Here is a 6326-nt window from a genome sequence, read left to right as displayed (position 1 = left end):
CTCATCACATTTGTGAGATCCCTGTTCCCACCGAGCAACGGATTCAGAATACTGGCAGCGGAAGTAGCATTTCTCGCGCGGGACAGGGGTTTCACATTCGGGGCCTCGTCCACGGATATCCAGACAAGAGACTAATCCGTCGGTTTTTCCAAAACCGAACCCGGAAAAACTTCCTTTATCTGGAAAGCACGGGCGATTCCACCAGGCTAACTTTTTACTCTAACGTAGTCAAGACTATTACTGATCAAACTGATCCGACTGCACCTATAAAGGTACTCAGTTAGATCAAGGAAGAAACTTGCACTTGGATCATTGGGATCAACGCTTTTTTCCCCATCAAGAGGCACAGCCGTTGATTCCTATCCATAGAACAATTACTATCCGGGATTTACTTCATCTATCGCAATAACAAAAATTGAGTCTCGATTTACGGATCCATCAGTCCAGCCTAACCCCATCCGATCCCATGGGTTAGCCAACTGCCCAACCACTGTAGTGATGGGATCCAATTTGGAATTTGGTTAGGTTTTGTCCCGGGTACCAAGGAAAAGAGTTCCAAGGCCCCCTAGCCGGAAGTTCATGCAAACATAAAATTAGGCACACCACTTACACACCCAATATGAAATTGCCTTTTTCTTAGCATCAGCTAACTTTAAAACAATCCTTTAATGAAACCATAGTACCACTGATCACAGTCTTCCAAATTATCCGGTTGATTCTCAAATTTCCCATCATTCCTTCATCAGAGTATGTATGGCATCATTGGCAACTAGAACGCTCACCACCTGTCCACTCAGGGGCCTTTTCAATAGTTCTTAGCCCATAATACTCGGCAATCTAATCACTTATAAAAATCAAGATGGACTCTCGTTGAAGATCAGCAAGATCAACCAACAGATCCATAAAAAGAGCCATGGACTCATCCATTGAAGACCAGCAAGGTCAATCAACCTGATCCATGCCCGGTTTTAGAAAAACAACTCTTACTCCTTGTTCCAATATCTTCCTCGACGCACGCGTGGGTATCCTAGGCAACCCAGAGCCCGAGCACCGTATGGTCAGCACCCTCTAGGATCCTTCGCAGGTGACCTAGCGCTTCACTCATAGGCCGCTTCCTTGGTCCCTCATCCACCGTACCGGAAGCTCACCATTTTAATCGAACCGAGGCTGGTCAAGACCTCGACTGACTTTGCTACGCGAGACGTCCTCCATTGACTCTCCGTCAGCAGTTGCAACTTTATCAGTTAGGTCTCCACGACCTTAATCACAAGACGGTCAAAATGCTTCCCCAGCATTCTTGACATAAAACAGCCATTTACAAACAGCATTTACAAACAGTTTACAAATACAGTTTCTATATTAACTCTCATTTTTTCACATTATCCCTCATTAATCCACATTACTTATTTCACATTCCATTTATATGTGTACTCATCCAATCACCTCATTTTCCATCTCTTCACTTCAAATTCCTTCACATCACATATCATATATTCACATCCATACATCCACATCCATACATCCATATCCACATCCACATTCACATCCATACATCCACATCTACATGCTTATCTCCATTTTCACATCCTCATTTATACATCCACATCCCATATCCACATTCATACATACACATCCATATCCACATCCTCATGCATGCATCCATTATCACGTCCTCATTCATACATCCACATCCACATACATACATACATCCACATCCACATTCCCATTCACATCTATACATCCACATCTACATGCACATTCACATCCATACATCCACATCTATATGCGTACATTCACATCCACATGCATACATCCACATCCACATTCATACATCTACATCTACATGCATACATCCACATCTCCATGCATACATCCACATCCACATTCACATTCACATCCATACATCTACATCTACATGCATACATCCACCTTCACATTCACATCCATATCTATACATCTACATCTACATGTATACATCCACATCTCCATCCATGCATCCACATCCACATCCTCATCCTCATTTACATCCATACATCCACATTCACATTCACATCTACATGCATACATCCATACATACATATCCATATTTACATCCATGCATCCACATCCACATCCTCATTCACATCCATTCATCCACATTCATGCATCCACATCTACATGCATACATCCATACATACACATCCACATTTACATCCATGCATCCACATCCACATCCTCATTCACATCCATACATCCACATTCATGCATCCACATCTACATGCATACATCCATACATACCCATCCACATTCACATCCATATTCTCACCCTATCACAATCCATATACATCTTATAAGTCCCATCACATACACTTCTTACCTCATCCCCTACACATCCTATCACTTCTTAACTCATCTTATCATATCTTAACTCATCTCATATACATCTTATCACATCTTATCACTTCCCATATCTTTTATGCTTACCTCTATGCATGAAATTCAATTATGCTAAAAGTAACACTTTTATAATAAAATAATCATCTTTTATGCATACCTCTATGCATGAAATTCAATTATGCTAAAAGTAACTCTTTTATAATAAAATAATCATCTTCTATGCATATCTCTATGCATGAAATTCAATTATGCTAAAAGTAACTCTTTTATAATAAAATAATCATCTTCTATGCATATCTCTATGCATGAAATTCAATTATGCTAAAAGTAACTCTTTTATAATAAAATAATCATCTTCTATGCATACCTCTATGCATGAAATTCAATTATGCATAATATAAAAATCAATTTCTCTAGGATTACAATGAATATCTTTCAATTAATCTAGGATGATAATTTCTAGAATATGGTAGGAAGTCCTCTTTTTATGCTTTGAATGAAATTATTTTATGCGTAATTTTTATAAAAATTTTGCCATAGCTCCGCTGCTATGATGACTGATAAATCTCAATTTTTCTAAGGGATAAAGCTTATCTTTAAGGAAATAATTAGAATGATCTCTAATTGGATCATTAATCCCTAATGGATTGAATCATCAATATTCATGAAATACATAAACTAAAAGCATAGAAAAAAGCCATTAATTTGGCCTCAAGCATAGATTAATCTTGGGTTAAGGAAAAGCTTTATGAAAAGCTTCATTTGGATTGAGAATGGGTCATGAGTATGACCATTTCTTGACTGAGAGAGAGAAATTACATAAAAACCATTTGAATTAAGCATAAATGAAATTTTATGTAATTCTTAACTATCATTAATCATTTAACTTCAATAGCATTCATCAATTTATGTAACTCTTCACTACCATTCATCAATCAACTTCAATAGCATTCAAAAACCATTCCAATTAAGCTTCTCAAGCTTGAGAGGGGTTGAGAGAAGAGAGAAGCCTTGAGAAATTATAGAAAAGATCAAAATTCACCATTTACCTTACAAATTGCTTGATTCTTTGTTCACGGTAGAGGCCCCCAACCAATCAATTGGTTAAGTATGTTGATGGAGCCACCAATGGGGATTGAAGAAAGAGGGAAGCTCCAATTTCTTCAATTTGGAGAGAATTTTAGAGAATAGTAAAAACTAGCATTATTTCAGCATAACTCTAGTATAGTAAAATTCTTCCCTTTTTTTCAAAGGACTCATGTTCTATTTATAGGAGAGGGAAGCTCTAACCAAAGTTAACTGAATTCTAGAATTTTCCAAATTCAGTTTGGTTGAATTTGGACTAGATTTGGACCTAGTTTGGTTACTTTTTGATTCGGTTTGGTTCCATTTTGATTTGGTTTGGTTCAAGAGAGAGGAGAGATAAAAATATCACATTATTTTTGAGTTTAAAACTCATTCAAGCATGTGAATTATACACCTCCTTTAAAGAACTCCCCTTCCTTACATATGTGTCAAAATAGAATCATTATACCCAAAATATCTCATATTTTTAATATTGCTCATAGTTTTTTTACTAATAAACCTTGTACATTTTCAACTCTTCATCATGTGTGAGCATTTACTCATTTTTGGATACCCAAAATATCTCATATTTTTAATATTGCTCATAGTTTTTTACTAATAAACCTTGTACATTTTCAACTCTTCATCTTGTGTGAGCATTTACTCATTTTTGGATACCCAAAATATCTCATATTTTTAATATTGCTCACAGTCTTTTACTAATAAACCTTGTACATTTTCAACTCTTCATCTTATGTGAGCATTTACTCATTTTTGGGTATCTTCTTTTACAAATTGGATTTATCTCCTCCCTACACATGGATTGATGCTATTGGCCCATAGGAACCTTAATTGGACCATAATCCAAAAATTTCTGAAAATCTAGACCGTTAGGCTAAGGTCCTTCATACTCATTTCCAATTAATTCCAATTGCACATTGGAAAGTTCTTTTTGAATTTCTGTTTCAGGGAAACTTATTTTAATAAGATGAGAAATTTTTCTATCTATAAATATTCAAAATCTGAATATTCTCTCTCTAGAATATTCTCTCTCTCTAAGTCAAAACAGTTAGAAACAAGATCTTTTATATTTCTGAAGAGGGGATTGATTACAGGGGAAGATGCTGGACATTTTGAGAGGCTGGGGAGGAATCTTACATTCTCTCCCACTTGAAAAACGCGAGATGTCCTCATCTCGCAAACTTGGGATAATTTCGCAAGATGCACGAACATGAGACTTAGAGAAAAATTTAATTAAGATTAACCACCAAATAAAAAAGTCTCAAAGAGAGTAAGGGTCAAGACAAGAACAAGATTTAAACTTTATTCATTCTTGGAACATATACAGTAAAGATAGAAGAACTCTTTACACTTCCATAAGTCTGTCCATCATATGATCACAAAAGCAGTTCTCACAAGCTGCGCACGTATAAGGTAACTCATCTATGGAAATAATTCTGTTGTTTATTGCCGCACCTATCTCAGTGGTATGAGGTGATCTAACAAAAGGACCTCTGAGAGGCAAGCCAAAAACGGGGTAAAGGCATATCTTTTGATGAGGAAGAAAACACGCCAGTAAGAAGACCCGCTCAGAAAAACCAAGATGCCTTGATCTCATGACGCAGTAGTATCGGGGACCCAAACCCAAGGCTTCAATAACCATGGCCAAGTGGACATTGTTACGAAAGTGCTGCTGACCCCAGGGTGTTACCCTAGTTATGTCTTGCTAGGTCCGCCATTTGGTCTGAGCTACAGAAGTTCCCAAGTGAGGAAAAAGTGAGCGCTCATACTATTCTATAAAATCTTTCTTCACAGACTCGCTTGCGTCTTGAAGGTGAGAAATCATCATGGATAAAACTAATTCCTGTTGCCAAGCCATGAAGGAGATTAAGAAGAAGGGAGATCGATGGAGGTAAGATTACTGTGAGTGACAGGTAAAAGTTACGACTTATATAAAGGAAGGAGCTAGCGTAACTTAGAAGCCAACGGTATCTTGCCACTGAAGTTTTTTCGTCTTTCCATGATTTGGGTTTGGCATATATTTCTATGAAATACATTAAGAACTTTGAGATGAGGAGGTAAAAGAAGCTTGTAGACTAAGTCACCTACTTTTCTTGGTCCACAATATCTGGGGGATAACTACTTATACTCCCCTAGAGATAAAGAAACTCTTTTGGTCCGTATTCAAATGAAGACCATAACTGTTTCTTTGAATTCTCTGACTGTCCTCTTCTTATCTGTATATTGTTTCTGTCGATCCTGGGTAGCGTTTATATCTTTATGAATTGCCTGCATCTGTTGCTCTAAGTCGCCAAGCATTTGACTGGTCATCTCGACCCTAATCAATGGGTCGGACCTAGTTAATGGAGTTAAGCAATCTTGTCCAAGAGACGGACCCTGATTAGATTGGTATGAAGGAATTGGTCTCTGAATTTGGATTCTAGACTTCCCTGTGCCCTTTTCATGGTAGGAGTCGGGCAGTCTTTTTAATTGATGACCAAAACCTTGGTATCCAAAACATCGGTTCTCACTTCTGAACTCATCGTTCTGAATCCTTAAAACAGGTGGGCTCCTGAGAAGGTATTCTGGGGAAAGTGTCTTCCCTTTTTAAGCAGAATCTTTCTTTTATTTTAGAGAGGGAATAATTATAAGATCAGAAAGGGAGATTCTTACTCCTGTATACCTCTAAGGCTGGGGGAGGAATCTTACATTCTACCCTACTTAAAAGGTGCAAGATGTCCTCATCTTGCGAGATGTCCTCATCTCGCAAGTAGAGGACAACTCTTTTGCTTAAGATCCAATTTATTCTAGGGTTCCTTATATTCCGGTCAACCCAACAGAATATGGAGATAAATATCCCTTATATAGAACTCATCATTAAATAA

The sequence above is a fragment of the Cibotium barometz genome, chromosome 15, assembly GCF_041138505.1.
Source record: "Cibotium barometz isolate CiBa-2024 chromosome 15, ASM4113850v1, whole genome shotgun sequence".
Taxonomy (NCBI): Eukaryota; Viridiplantae; Streptophyta; class Polypodiopsida; order Cyatheales; family Cibotiaceae; genus Cibotium; species Cibotium barometz.
The sequence above is the reverse complement of the archived record's forward strand: the minus strand, read 5'-3'. Positions refer to the sequence as shown.